Raw genomic sequence first — 16,415 nt, 5'->3', positions numbered from 1 at the left:
AACAGAATGTCTTATTAAACAACTGGTTGACGATCGTAGAGGTTAATGGCTTACCGATAAATAACTATAGCTCCTGCTAATTCGCTATAGATACGAAAGTTCTCTATTTTAACCAAATGGCAAAATACTCTCCTTTTTATATGCTATCTGTGGGGTCCTTCCCACTTGTCACCTATAGGGTGTCTAAGGGATGCTGCGTTCTTGGAATGCTATACAACAATTCAAGCAAATAACATTAATAGTTTTATTCCAATAAAGCAAGTTGACAACACTTAACTTGAATTTACAAAGATGTCGCAAATGCTGAGTGACATGCAACCAAGTCAGAGTCCTTTACTATATACAGTGTTCATGCAAGTTTGTCACACAGTTTGTGGATCGCTAATAACTGCTATCATAACACTCTCTGCTAGGCTGTGCTAATACTGTCCCAGTACTGTCCGAATACTGAGCGGTGAGGCTGGCAGGAGCGGCGCTTATATTCTCCTCTTGTAGAGGCCGCGCCTGTCTTGGTGCGGTCCTAATCAGTGCACCATTGGAAAACGTCGTTTCACTGCCTTCTCTTCTCTTGCGTTCTTCTTCTATCTTTTGCCCAAATCTTGTTTCATATCTCGAATGATTTACAAGATATGAGGGATGTTACGCATAATTCATTATCGCGCGTGTGCTATCGAAAGTGAACATGCTACGTAAAATCCATTTTCTCAAGACTCGATGCATATATTGATTCCTTCCCAAGTTTAAAGAAAAATTCAAAATGTTAGCTAAATTTCGTATTCAATATACACTGAAGCGGCAAAGAAACTGATATAGGCATGCACATTCAAATACAGAGATATGTAAATATGCAGAATAAGGCGCTGCAGTCGGCAACGCCTACATAAGATAACAAGCACCTGGCGCAGTTAGATTGGTTACTGGTGCTACAATGGCAGGTTATCAAGATTTAAGTAAGTTTGAACGCTGTGTTGTAGTCGGCAAACGAACGATGGGGCACAGCATCTCCGAGGTAGCGATGGAGTGGGGATTTTCTCGTACGACCATTTCACGAGTGTGACGTGAATATCAGGAATCCGGTAAAACGTCAACCTCCGACGTTGCTGCGTCCGGGAAAACATCCTGCAAGAACGGACCAACGACGACTGAAGAGAACCATTCAGCGTAACAGAAGTGCAACTCTTCCGCAAATTGCTGCAGATTTCAGTGCGGGGCCATCGACAAGTGTCAGCGTGCGAACTGTTCAACGAAACATGATCGATCTAGAATGTTAATAAGATTTGTTTTATTGAAAAAGCCTTAAGAGTTCGCACATAAAAATTCGGGAATATTATTTTCCAGTATGCCCTGATAGTTATAGTTTTCATCAATATGAACATCCAGACACTTACATCTTTCTACCCTGTTTATCCATTATTTGTTCAACCACTAAATTTACAATGGTGATATTTTTTAACAGCACAAAACTGAGTTATTAACTGAATTGTTTCAAATTTTCAAGCAATCTCATTTGCAGAAAACGTGTCAATAGCTCGGTCACACTCCTTCTTTCTTCGATTTTGGCCATCTACAAATCGTGTTAAGATGTCTCATTGTAAAATTGAGTGACTGTCTTTTATTGTTTGAAAAACTGCAGAGGATTTCTTCTTTAAGGAATACATTGAAATATATAGCTAAAAAAGCAAAAAGCAGCCAACTGATGTTGGCAACTTATTAAAGAAACAAAGTAGTGATATCAGCTGTGGTATTACATTAACAGACACACTGCTTTTCAATCGTTTTAAATATGAACACACTCCCTTAAACAAAACAATATGTTATTATCCAACAAAACATTTGTAACCATAGTCTCTGAAAATATATCTGTCAAACAAAAAAACATTTTAAAATAAATTAAACAATAAACTTGTCTTTCAATCTTTCAAGAGCAATACTTTGGAGAGGATTAGTTAGAAATTCAGCACATTGTTTTTGAGTTTGACAGCATTGTATGTTGGACCAGCCATGATGCAGTTCACCACTGATGAAATTACACTTCACATCGATGTGATTGCTTCTTCTTGACATTTGATCCGATTTTATCATTACTATTGCCCACTGATTATCAACAAAGAGTGTCATTTTCGTTTTTTAATTCTTCTATGAAAGTCTTCACATATTTCATCTCTTAACAATACTGGGATGCAGATATGCATTCTGCTTCATTTTAGCATTGCTATTATATTCACTGTCAACACAAAGTGTCATTTCTGTGTTTTCATTCAAAAATTCTTTCATGAAAGTCTTCACAGACTTCATCGCTTGGCAACAGTGAGCTGCAGATACACTATGTGATCAAAAGTATCCGCACACCCCCAGAACATACGTTTTTCAAATAAGGTGCATTGTGCTGCCATCTGCTGCGAGGTTCTCCACATCAGCGACCTCAGTAGTCGATAGACATGGTGAGAGAGCAGAATGGAGCACTCCGTGGAACTCACGGACATTGAATGTGGTCAGGTGATTGGGTGTCACTTGTGTCATACGTCTGTACGCGAGATTTCCACACTCTTAAACATCCCTAGGTCCACTGTTTCCGATGTGATAGCGAAGTGGAAACGTGAAGTGACACATACAGCACAAAAGCGTACAGGCTGGCCTCCTCTGCTGACTGACACAAACTGCCAACAGTTGAAGAGGGTTGTAATGTGTAATAGGCAGACATCTATCCAGACTATCACACAGGAATTCCAAACTGCATCAGGATCCACTGCAAGTACTATGACAGATAGGTGGGATGTGAGAAAACTTGGATTTCACGGTCGAGCGGCTGCTCATAAGCCACACATCACGCTGGTAAATGTCGAACAACGCCTCACTTCGTGTAAGGAGCGTAAACACTGGACGATTGAACAGTGGAAAAACGTTGTGTGGAGTGACGAATCATGGTACACAATGTGACGATCCGATGGCAGGGTGTGAGTATGGCGAATTCCCAATGAACATCATCTGCTAGTGTGTGTTGTGCCATCAGTAAAATTCAGAGGCGGTGGTATAATGGTGTGGTCGTGTTTTTCATGGAAAGGGCTTGCACCCATTGTCGTTTTGCGTGGCACTATCACAGCACAGGCCTACATTGATGTTTTAAGCACCTTCTTGCTTCCCACTGTTGAAGAACAATTCATGAATGGCGATTCCATCTTTCAACACGATGGAGCACCTGTTCATAACACACGGCCTGTGGCGGAGTGGTTACACGAGCCGGCCGGAGTCGCCATGCGGTTCTAGGCGCTACAGTCTGGAGCCGAGCGACCGCTACAGTCGCAGGTTCGAATCCTGCCTCGGGCGTGGATGTGTGTGATGTCCTTAGGTTAGTCAGGTTTAATTAGTTCTAAGCTCTATGCGACTGATGACCTCAGAAATTAAGTCGTATAGTGCTCAGAGCCATTTGAACCATTTTTTTGGTTACACGACAATAACATCACTGTAATGGACTGGCCTGCACAGAGTCCGGACGTGAATCCTATAGAACAACTTTGGGATGTTTTGGAACGCCGACTTCGTGCCAGGGCTCGCCAACCGACATTGATACCTGTCCTCAGTGCAGCACTCGGTGAAGAATGGGCTGCCATTCACCAAGAAACCTTCCAGCACCTGACTGAACGTATTCCTGCGAGAGTGGAAGCTGTCATCAAGGCTAATGGTAGGTCAACACCATACTGAATTCCAGCATTACGATGGAGGGCGCCACGAACTTGTAAGTCATTTTCAGTCAGGTGTCCAGATACTTTTGATCACATAGTGTACGTATTCTGCTTTGGCAATAGAGAGTGGAAGCACACACTGTTTCTTGCAACACCAAGAGACTGGAGCGTTACTGTGCAGAAATATATGTCCTATAGTGGGTTTCCTGTCTGTTCTCTCACCAGCGAAATCTCCATCAAGTTAAGCCACAATTTCATGTTTTTTTCTGATGATTGGAATATTCAACTCCCTGCTGTCGAATTAAGGTATCTACAGAACTCTACAACATGTATGCATCTGAGTGGTTTGGATCATTCGTTGATATGATTTCATTGTTCACTGCATATGCCAAGTCCAATCTAGTTTTACATGCTAAATACAATAAACTGCCTATTGCTTCATGATGTGGAGGAAATGACTTTGCTATACTGATTTCTTCAGCTTCACCTTGTGATGAAATTTTAGTTGCTATGGATTTTGATTTTTACATTCTGTACCTTTCCATCACTTTTTTATCATATTTTTCTTGATGAATATAGATACCTTTCTATGTACTATTGATGTCAGGTTCATGATACATTGTTGCTTCATCAGTTGGAATTTGAAATTTTTTCTTCAGCTTTTGCAGGAGCTTTTTCATATGGCAGATGTCTTCCCAAAGTAGCATCCCATTATCAATATGTACAGAAAGGTATATTTTCTTCTCAGTATCTGAACTGTAAATGCATTGGTCAGATTTCAGTTGGATGAGTTTTTCATTCTTAAGAAATTCATTCACTTTCTTATTCCATTCGAAAAGAGACTGTTTCAGTCTGTACAGTGTGTTTTTGAGCAGGCAAATGCCCCAGGTGTTTTGTATCCCTCTAGAACTTCCATTAAAACTTTATTCTTTTGGATCACCGTACAGTAAATTTGTTTTGCTATCAAATGTCATCATTTTCAAATCATCTTGTGGAGCAAACGCAAACAGGTATCTCAGGGAATTAGTTTCTACAAAAGAACTAAAAATATCTTGAAAATTCTCTTTTATTTGATCCTGTTGACTTCTTCTTGCATGCAGCCTGCCATAATCCTTTTTCCTGTTAAACGATTTTCCTTTAATTATTTATCTCCCACGAGCATTTTCTTTATTCACCAGAGCCCATGTTTCATTTTTCTCCAATAATTCTTTCTCTTCATTTATAGCCTTCATTCAATTTTCCTTGCCTTTGCCTCCAGTGCATTCATTGTATGTGAACATGACATAATCATCATATGTCTTTGACAAATTTATTTCACTTCTTGGTTTCTTATATGTCTTTTTATCTTCTCCTGGAGGTCCTCTTCTTTATTCTTCTAGATCTTATCTTCTTTCTTTTTTATTAAAACCTTCTCTTCTTTATTCTTCTTCAAAATCATCTTTTTTCCTCAAAAATTTGGTTTACTGAAGTTTGATTTTTTCCATTATCTTTCGTTTCGTAGTTTCAGGCTTCATATTAATCAGTAGATTCAGAATCTCTTGCTTGAGAAAATGTTCCAGTCTTAGAATTCTGTATTGCATAGCTGTTGTCTGTACCTCCGACAAGAAGACCTCTTTCACCTATTACACTCAGTTTCTTCAAATGCCCCAGTTCTTTTGTGAACACTACAGGTCATAAATACACAAGTTCCGCATTATCTCTTCTCTACTCTCAGAACTGGATCCTTTCAGTGGCGTCTTCAATTTTGGAAACAACCTGAAGTTGCAAGGAGCCATGTCTGGATGGTAGGGAGGTTGGCGAACGGCTGTAATTCCATGTCTGGCCAAGAAATTTTGGATCAAGTGGGATGAATGTACAGGGGTGTTGTCGTGATGCAGTTGCCAGTTTTTCGCTATCCATATGTCTGGTCTTTTGTGACAAACTGCGTCACGGAGTCGCTGGAGAACATCTTAAAAGTACTCCTTTGTCACTGTTGTCCTTTCGGTGTGTATCCGTGATGCACAATTCCACGGACATCAAAGATGACAGTCAGCATCACGTTGATTTTGCTTTGCACCTGCCACACTTTCTTCGGCCTTGGAGATACGGGATGATCCCATTGCGACGACTGTCTTTTTGTTTCTGGGTGTACCCGTACACCTATGACTCATCTCCAGTTATCACAGTGTTCAGAAACCCAGGATCAGTGTTGGTGGTGTCCAGAAGGTCCTGTGCAACGTCAAAACGGAGGTCTTTTTGTTCTGGCGACAACAACTCGGGCACGAATTTCGCAGTCACTCGGTGCACGTTCAAATCATCACAGAAGATAGCATGTGCAGAATCTATATTCACTCCAACCTCTTGGGCCATCTCCCGCATGGTGAAACGACGATCTGCTACCACCAAATTTTGTACCCTCTCAACAACAGCTGCACTCCAAGCAGTTTGGGGCCTGCCAGAACGGTGATCACTCTCCGCTGATGTGTGGCCATTTTTGAATCGTTTGAACCACTCCTTAATTTGTGTTACACCCGTCGCATCTTCTCCAAACACCTGCTGGATCTTACAAATTGTTTCGCTTTGAGAATCACCAAGTTTTTGACAAAATTTGATGCAGTATCTTTGCTCAACACGTTCAGTCATCTTGAGAAAATCGGTAATCCAACGAACACGTTGTGTAGCACCTCACTCAGCGACCGACAGGCAGCGACTGACGCACTGGAAGGTGGGGGACAAAATTCACGCAAACGCGTAAAGGTCTCTTCCTTTTCTTCCTTTATTGTGTACAGTGGCGCCGCGCTATCGTCTGTATTTTGCGTGGTAAAATCAAAGGTCGGATACTTTTTAGCCAGACCCCGTATGTCATGAACTGCACTATATGAGACCAAGCTGATGTTGCACACAAAATCCTTTACTACCAAGCTAGTGTCACCAGCAAACAGAAATAATTTAGAGTTACCCGTAATACTAGAGGGCATATCATTTATATAAATAAGGAATAGGAGTGACCGCAACACTGATCCCTAGGGCACTTCCCACCCCCCCCCCCTCCCCCCAATTTGACAGTACCTCACTCAGACTGCACATCACAGCCATTCTCAACACTGTGAATAATGACCTTTTGCTGTCTGTTGTTAAAGTAAAACGTGAACCAATTGTGATCTACTCCCCGTATTCCATAATGGTCGAACTTCTGGAGCAATATTTAGTGATCAACACAATAAATGCCTTAGTTACATAAAAAAGATGCCTAGTGTTGGGAACCATTTATTGAATCCATCCAGTACCTGGCAGAGAAAAGAGAATATAGCATTTACAGTTGTTAAACCACTTCTAAAACCGAACTGTGCATTTGACAGCAAATTATGTGAAGTAAAATGATTAATTATCCTTACATAAACAGCCTTTTCAATAACTTTAGCAAACACTGATGGCATAGAAACAGGTCTAAAATTGTCCACATTATCCATTTTTATAAAGTCGCTTTACTACTGAGTACTTTAATAGTTCAGGAAACTGACCATTCCTAAAGGAAAAATTACATATATGGCTAAGTACAGGGCTAACATGTGCAGCACAGTACTTTAATATTCTGCTAGGCACTCTATGATATCCATAAGAGTTCTTAGCCTTTAGTGATTTAATTAATAATTTAATCTCTCCCTTGTCTGAATCACAGAGGCGTATTTCAGACTTCAATCTCAGAAAAGCATTTTCCAAGAGAGTTATATGATTCGCTGTAGAGACTAAATTTTTATTTAATTCACCAGCAATGCTCAGATAATGATTGTTAAATACTATGCATTTACCTGATCTATCGGTAACACAAATATATTTTCTGCTAACTGACTTTATACTGTCGACCTTGTGTTGCTGAACAGACACTTCTTTTATGACTGTAAATTAGCTATTCTATTAGCATACCACATACTCTTTGTCTTTCTAATAACAGTTTTAAGCACATTAAAATACTGTTTCTAATATACTACTGTAGCCTGACTGTGAATACTTCTAACATTTAGAAATAATTTACGCTTTGTTCTGCATGATATCCTTATCCCACTAGGCACCCATCCATGCTATCTTTTACTGCTAATACCCCACTTAGAACGTTCTAATAGAAAGCAACTCTCAAAGAGCATAATAAATGTGTTCCATCTATGTTAACAGCACTGTAAACATTCTACCACTCTTGTTCCTTGTTTAAAAAAAACTCTATTGCCATTGGATTAACTTTTCTACATAGATTGTAATTATATGTGACATTTGTTTGAGTACAAAAGTCTTTTAGTCTTAAAATTTGTGCATCATGGTCTGAAAGGCCATTCACCCTTTTACTAACAGAATGCACATCTAGAAATCAAGAATAAATAAAAATATTGTCTATGACTGTGCTACTGTTCCCATCCACCCCAGGTTAGAAAAAAACACAGTCTGCATCTCGTCACGCTGATGCTAAAACTCATGTAAATGCATCAAAACATTTTCTCTCTCTTGTAGTTCCATTAAGTATGTGATACTTAAAGGTGGCAGAATTAATCCTTGGAGCATCGTTATTTGGGTGCCTCTGCTTCACATCATACCCATCCATCAGCTCTTAAGATATATAACTTGATCATTTTTTTGTGGAATATTGTGAAACTGTAAAAATATATCTAGGCAATTTTCTTCTCCAATTTATGCCAATCAGTTTTGTGCAAACCTGTAGTGGACACATATTTTTATAATATGTAAGTGTAGAATACTCTTGCAACACAGTGTTATTGAGATATGTTGGACTAAATGCTACATACTAAGAATGGTCTAAATTCACAGTGGTACAAATGTAGCACAGAAACATGGAACTTAAAAAATGTATTGTACATTAAACATTCATGACTTTTAAATAAAGGCTTAGCACACTCAAGAATAAAAGACACATGCTGATAACAAAGAAATACAGAATTATTCATATTCTCTGTGCACTGCGCACTGTTTCAATGAGCAATCAATCACCAAACACTCCTGGTATCATGTGAACTGGTTACAAAATAAGATTATAGAAAAATGGAAGTATTTAAACGCAAAATTGCTCCTCTGTTGATAAATTACATTATGTAAATTATGAAGCATCTCTAGCTTTTAAGTAACATAATACATTAATCATTTACTAAGACAATAAATATGTTGTTACTTACTAGCAAGTGAATGCAGGTGTTTCTGCTGGAATACTTTTCCCCTCAGTGATTCACACAGGTCTCGCCTCATTTCCTTTCAGATGTGAATTTATTGACTTTGTAACATTCCAGCTGTTTTATCTTCTTTCGCTTTTTGGAGTTACAGCCTTGCTCTCGAATTATGTAAAGTAAAGTCTGTCATAAGACATGGGAGTAATATGACCCATTATATCACTGTGTACTAGCTCCAGTGGCTGTTTCATTCTTGTCCTCATATGCTTGTGTGGAATTCTTGTTTGCTTACTTTCCTTTCAGACGTTCGTTTTTTGATATCTTCGGTGTTCATTCCTTTCACATATTTCAGAAGGACTTTTAGATCAATATAATTAAGATATTCTAACCTTTAGTGACAGATTTGGAACGTTTCAGTAAGAAATGCCATGCAGGCAAATTTGAGAGTGCACATTTTCGCATCAAGCATTTGCACATTATCAACGCCTGTAAGTCGCCCACAAAGTGCTCATTCCAACTATAGTCCAGGTAGCAGAAAACTGATTCATTAAATGCACCAGCCGAAAAACGACTTGCATCCGAACGCAAAGAAGCCTATTGAGAGTCGCTATTTACTGAATTTGCAGAGTCTTTTTCATTTTGGTTTCTTTTCTTATAGACAGTTCTTTTATGTACAAATGCACCAAAGTTAAAAGATTTAAAACAAATTTCATTTTCTCCACCGAAATGTATGATATTTGTGAATTTGTTTTTCCTCTTAGTTTTCTTACTGCTGAAAGTGTTTCAGTACATATTAAACACAATGTTCTGTCCTGAGTCCCGTGCAGGTTTCAGTAGCCTAGTTTTCATGAAGCTTAAGTACAAACTGTCTGTAGATAATGTCTCTATTGCAGTTAAAACGTTATTATTATCCTAGATAAATTGAAATTTTGTAGGATTGATTATATAGCCAAGTATAGGATAATATCATATCGAACCAAAGGAATACAGAAAGTTGTACTTAATAATTCAACCAATACATTCTGGTGGCGTAATCATGACTGGGGAGAAATCACATGTAGGGTTTCCCTAAGGTTCAGTCTTATGTCCACTATTGTTCTTCATATATCTAAATGATCTTATATCGTATGTACAAGGAGGATTAGTTCTTTTTGCAATGAATCCATGCATCCACACAGAAACAGAAGAAATAATAAACAATGTTCTTAAAAGAATCATGATTGGTATCATTGAATGATCTCACCTTCTATTTTAAAATGACACAACACATTCAGTTCTCGACATCTAGGGGTATTCCACCAATGATAAGTGTAACAGATGATGAGGTAATAATAAATCAGGTGGAAAGTTGTTAACTCTTAGGAGTCCATAACGATGAGAATTTGAACTTTAAAAAGCACATTTTGGAACTACTAAAAAAACTTAGTTGAGCCACATTTGCACTTAGAATCATTGGAAATCTTGGGAAGAGACAAATCAGTAAGTTGACATATTTTGCATATTTTCATTCAATAATATATGGAATAATGTTCTGGGGTAACTCATCTTAAAGAAAGAAAGTCTCATTGCTCAGAAACATGCTGTAAGGATAATATGTGGTGCTGGCCCATTATCCTCTTGTAGACATCTGTTTAAGGAGTTGGGCATGCTGACTATTGCTTCACAGTGTGCTTATTCCATCATGAGGTTTGTTGGAAAGAACGATGATATTCAAAATTACAAATACCAGAAGAAAAAATGGCATTCATTACTCCACATTCAGGTTGTCTTTAGCACCAAAATTGGTGCACAACACTGCAACTAAAATTATTGATCACTTACGTAGTGATATAAAATGTCTGACAGTCAGCAATGTAATATTTGAAGACAAACTGAAAAACTTTCTCCCTGACAATCCCTTCTGTTCAGTAGAAGAATTTATGTTATTGTAATGTGTGAAAAGAGGTCGGTATGAATTACTAACTCACATCTGTACGTTAAAAAAATAGAATAAGTTATCAATGTTCTGCATGTAGGCATATTTACAAATTAGTTTGCAATGTGACTTTAAAATGAATAATTCCAAATCATTACGATTTATCATGCAAAATGATCCATGGAATACGAAAATAGCTAACTTGTATCCTTGTCAAATTTTTAACAAACAGTGATACACAGCATCAGTTCCTTTAACTTTCACACCTGTCATCTGAAGAAGATTACAAATCAGTTTGTGATTTTACTTTTTACTGAGTTGAACTTGAATTGCAGTACCTGTTTATGAAGAAGTAACTGTATAGCGATGTTTTTTTTTTTTCTTTCAAATGTATCGCTCAAGATTTTCCATATTTGACACTCAGTGATGCAGTCTTTCACTTATTCCAGATGGCTGCCATCAAGTCATTTGTTAGTTTTCAGCGACAGTCTTTTCACATTTGCGATATTTTTGAGTTGTTTGTCTTTTCAATTTGTTCCTTTTCCATATCATTATCTATAAAATTGCAGTTGAAAAATACAGTGTTTGAAATTGTTTGCTTCGAAAATTAGAACTCAATAATTAGCTATGCGCTTTCATATTCTTCTAAGATAGTGAAGCTCCAAACTGATGAACTAGAAATACATAAACACTGGCAAAATAGTTATGTTTCAATCTTCCAACTATTTACTCCCTGCCTGTGAGTCCATAACCTCATGAGAAAACTGATAGCAGAATGTGATGGCAGGCAAGAAAGTTTAATTTTAATTAATTCGTTCAGTAAAGAAATAACAATACGTTCGACACTCTTTACAATAACACATACATACACACTCAATGTATAGAAAAAAGTCGAAGACTCTTCATTAGCAAATCCGAATACACATTGAGCATAAATAGCTATGGAGTGACCATTCGGACGCTCAGAACGAGAAATCTGTCAGCATCATCTACTGTTGCTGAAGTCACGTGGTATTGGGACAGCGCATGTTAGTCTGTATAGCGCTTAGCGTATATTGAGTGTTACTACTTTGCTAGAAAACACAGATCATCTTTGGAAGTATCCTGAAGTTTTGTATATGCGTTTTATAAATATCTTAAAGGTTTTATACCTGGAACTGAATTAGTTTTAAAGCTGTGAAGAGCAAGGGTATTATGCTTTTTTGCACAGTATCATAGCTCAGTTCCACTTTAATTACGTTTTTTTGAAAAGAAGTGACAGCCAATAATACCTTTTAAGGTTTTCTATTGCACTTATTCATGTTGTCGAATCTCTGTTCTAATTAATTACGTCACAATGACACTGTACTGGATGCCGATGCATCACAGGAAAGAGGTTGGGGGAAATGCATTTACAGCAATGAAATTGTTACTGTAAATAAGCAATTTACACCACCTGCTTTATTTAGTTGACAGCCAACATATAAATTTTATCTGCAGATGAATATAGGACGAATACGTAAATACTGACTTGCAAATATATCTAGCATTTCTCTTGTAAACATAAGGGCGAAACAAAAAAAAAACAAAAAAAAAAAAAAAAGAGCAGGAATTTTCTCTACATTACAAGACATTGCAATACCGCGCCTCGATGTTTTTAAACATATAAAGCGCCTCACATCAATATTATATTCACTATTAGAGATTTGTTGTACGTACCTATGAAAAGTAACTGGTCCTCCTTTCACGTACTTCTCTTTACATCCGTAACAACAACTGCACCATGGCTATTACTACTATTAAAACGTGTAGAAACGTATTTAAAACCAGGTGAATATGTGTAATATTAAAGCTTCGCTGTTACCACAAATTGCAGATAAGCAGCGACGTCCTATTACCACGTGACTAGCCCGGTTTGTTGTTGAGAACATGTGCAGTGGGCTATGCTCACTCCACAGATATTTATACTCTATGCCAATACGCAGCAAACAAATCGTGAGGAGTCTAATATAGAAAAATACAATTACTGTTCTTTTAATACCAACTATGACTAACAGGGGATACTGAATGTATATAAAGAAGGACAGTACCCATGGCCATGGATTTGCTTGACCTACGGGAGAGCTTCATAGGGATGCCGAAATAACTGAACTGAAGGATGTTTGAGATAGACTCTACCTATTTCACGAAATCTTAGTTATAAAGTTTCAAGAAACAGTATTAAGTGTGGGATCGAGGAATATACTACTGCCTCCTTCTGTCACTTCCTTAGGGTCCACAAAGACGAAAGTAATTACTGCACTTACAGAAGAATTTAAGCAGTGATTCTTACCGTGCTCCAAACGCGATTGGAACTAGAAGAAGCTAGAATTCATGGTTCAATAGGAATCACCCTCTGCCATGCTCTTCACACTGGTTTGCAGAGAATAGATGCGGACGTAAATCCTTCTGTACCATAATTGTTCGGCATCTTAAACAAATTCTTTGTTGGTGAAAGACGTGGAAGGAAAGTTAAAAGATGTTAGTGGTGTATGTAACGTCCATCTCAAGTGCGCTAGAACTTGTTTTTGTTCATTACGGAAAGTTTTCAGTGAACAGTACTAAAGTTGAAGATATAGTTCTTCAGTACTGTGATATTTACATGAGTTTGTTGATTTTTTGGCCATTTTGTTATTCGCATATTGCTAAAATACGACGTCCACTTATCCATGGGATGTAATATTGTGGCTAACCAAGGCTGACGGAACGGTGTGTTTGCTCATAAATGACAGAATGGCGACTTGAACGCACAGGACTATCTTTACCGTGCTGATGTTTGGTGTGTTGTATTTCGATGTAGTGATGTGCTTGTGAGTGTCCAGTTCAAATTAGTCCCGTGTTGTAAATATTTGGTTTAATGGTAAGGCGTGCAAATTGGAGTATGTAGTTATGAGAGCATTTTTGTTTACTGTTGATGCTTCGACGGACGGAAAACTGAGTGAATTCAGATACAGGATACGTCAGTGCGCTGCATAATATAACTGCGCGAATTATTTCCACTCTGTTGAATCTTATTTGCATTCATATAATGAAACCGTATAATTCGCATAATGAAGTGAATTTTCAGAAATTTTAGCGTTTATTTTCTAGTGGTGCGGTGATTGGTGATGTGCGCTAACACAAGTTTTGTGAAACAAAATATAAGCGGATGTTGCAGCATTCAGCAGAGGAAAAATTTTTTTCTTTCTCTTAAATGCACCAACGTACAAGACTGATTCATTAGTAATTTTTATCCCTTCTCATCCTTGGAAGTTGTCATTGCATTTCTTTATTTTGATGCACCCTGTGAAGTAAACAATATCGAAGACGACGTAACTATTACTCTAATGGTCAGCGGCTTGAAGACAAAAGTTAAACAAGACTTTTGGATTTCTAATGCCAGTACTGAGATTCTTACATACTATTCGACGGGGTAGTGGATTCGGTGTCGTGTATCGCAGCTGTGTTACACTCTGTCGTGAAGGATAGGTGCTCTATCCATAACGATAGCGATTTCTTCTTTTTTCTATTTTTTATTGGGCGAACCACGAAGTAACTCGCAATAAATACAGTTTCTGCTTGTGTGTAGCATCAAGAACAGTCAAATTTGTCTAAAAAATAAATATAAAGGAACCATCGTGTTGGAATGTACAAGATGTCAACATCCGTCATCTATATTCATCAACGCGCAAACGATTTTTCGCTGTGTATTCTTACGTGTTTCCCACTAGTGGCCCCTTCTCCCTTTGTCAGTGGACTATAAGTTTTCAGTAAATTTGGACTGAATAGCCAATTTAATCCTTACTGGAACACTATGTATCTCACCGACAAACGTCACTCAGTGTGTAACTTGCGAGGTGCATTGTTGACAGCCTTAGTGTACAGAATTCACTTGATTTTGCAAATGAATGTAGTTCCTCCTTTTGATGTTTTATTATAATAATTATGTCACACACGAGAATTCACTTTCCATTCCTGTTTAAAGCGCGGATTTTTGTGTTCCTCGTTTTTGCCCTCATAAGTTTTCGTTAGTGATACTAATTTTCTGTTCACTTAGTGCATCTGTTTGTGACGATTGTGTGTGTAAACTGAAAGAATTAGTAAGGGAGATGGAAGTGTTTTTAGTTTTTTCCAAGACTGTAGTTTCAGTTATTACCCTTCATCATACGTGTAAGTGGTGTTAATGTTAGACGTATTCAACCATTAGTTGATATGGTAGAAATGGGAAGAAAATATTTAAGTCTTCATGTGATATATGTAAAACCATTTTTGCAGAAAATCTTACTCGAGTTAGTGAAGTATGTATGTGACGTACTTGCACTGATAATTGTATTGAGCCACGCTTCTTTTACTCATTTGTGTCGTCAGTTAGCCAAACTTGGTATAAATCAGTCAGAAACAGGTTTGTAAAGGCATCCTTCAGGCATAAACTACACATTTTTAAGATAAATTGAACAAGACCACCTGGCATCTGTGCTTATTTCAACTAGTCAACTCCACTGGTGATGGGTAACCTGAAATATGTTACGTTACAGTTATTCCATTGATTATATGCTGACTTTGTAATCAGAAAGTATTGGGTGTTTTCGTCTATTTTACGTATGTATTCCATTATGGTGCATTACATTTGCATTACTTTGAGCTTTACTATTTGCAGCGGATTGTACCCTGTACCCTCAGTGGTTGTTGCTGTGGCCACTGCCACAAGATGAATGTCCACATACGAATACAAAGAGACTCCTTTGTATCTTTTTTTCCCCCATTTCTCTGGTGGGTGCCTAAGATCTGGTAGTTTTCCTCACTGGCTGTTTTGCAGTTGGTTTCAGACAGTACTTAAAAAGCTCTCATCTCACAGTACTTTCCCAGTGGAGAACACCCTGATAACACTAAAATTTTTATTCCTCTTATTTTATGTACTTTCTTTCATACAGTTCTTTTTAGTTGTGTTGTAGTGACAGCAGAGAAAACAGAAAACAACTGTTGAGAGAGTGGGGGTGGTGATGTATGTATATGGTGGTATCCCCCCCCTCCCCCACCACACATAATAAATATAATAGGGACCCAAGACTGCAAGAACTATAGAAAAGCGTAGATAATTCAGAATACACATTTTTAAAAAAGGTTTTGCCGGCGACTTAGTAATTACTCTAGCCTATTTACAAAAGTGTTGTGTTCGAAGGCCCAGTACATTACTTATGTATTACATGCTGGAAACGGACAGTCTATTTACAGAATTGCACACTGTATTGCGTATCATTTGCTTTCAGTTCATTTTCACGAAATAATTGTCTGTGATCCTCATTTTCCGGAGTTTTGAAACATTGGCAGTACAGTGGAATGAATTTTGCCCTGTTTACTGTACTTAGTAGCTGCATTTCAGTGCCTAAGTTTGTGTGTTAAAACATGGGTCACATGCATAATGGGATATTTTAAACAAAAAAAAATCATTCTGATTATAATAAAAGACTGTAGGCTTTGCTTTTTACTTTTGCAAAAATTCTTGAATTATGCAAGAATAATCTGGAAACTACATAATTAACAAAGAGATAGTTGGGTGCTTGTTATATATATATTTTTTGCATCTTCTGATAAACATTGCAAGGTCAGTAGCTTATTAACAGTTGCCTTTGCTTTATTGTCTACCTGTCTGCTGATCAGTGGCTTCTCTGTACAGTA

At 37.7% G+C, this 16,415-nt stretch overlaps 1 protein-coding gene across 1 annotated transcript in view; it reads left to right on the top strand.

The window, feature by feature from the left end:
- The first annotated feature begins 13,502 nt into the window (after positions 1 to 13,502).
- The window catches only part of LOC126248830 (inositol 1,4,5-trisphosphate receptor), a 367,806-nt gene continuing 364,893 nt past the window's right edge, over positions 13,503 to 16,415 (top strand). The window contains exon 1 of the mRNA XM_049950243.1: positions 13,503 to 13,620. The gene's annotated coding sequence lies outside the window, so the exon portion shown is untranslated. The remainder of the gene's footprint in view (positions 13,621 to 16,415) is intronic.

Source organism: Schistocerca nitens, chromosome 3 (genome assembly GCF_023898315.1).
Source record: "Schistocerca nitens isolate TAMUIC-IGC-003100 chromosome 3, iqSchNite1.1, whole genome shotgun sequence".
Lineage (NCBI taxonomy): Eukaryota > Metazoa > Arthropoda > Insecta > Orthoptera > Acrididae > Schistocerca > Schistocerca nitens.
The sequence above is the reverse complement of the archived record's forward strand: the minus strand, read 5'-3'. Positions and strand labels throughout refer to the sequence as shown.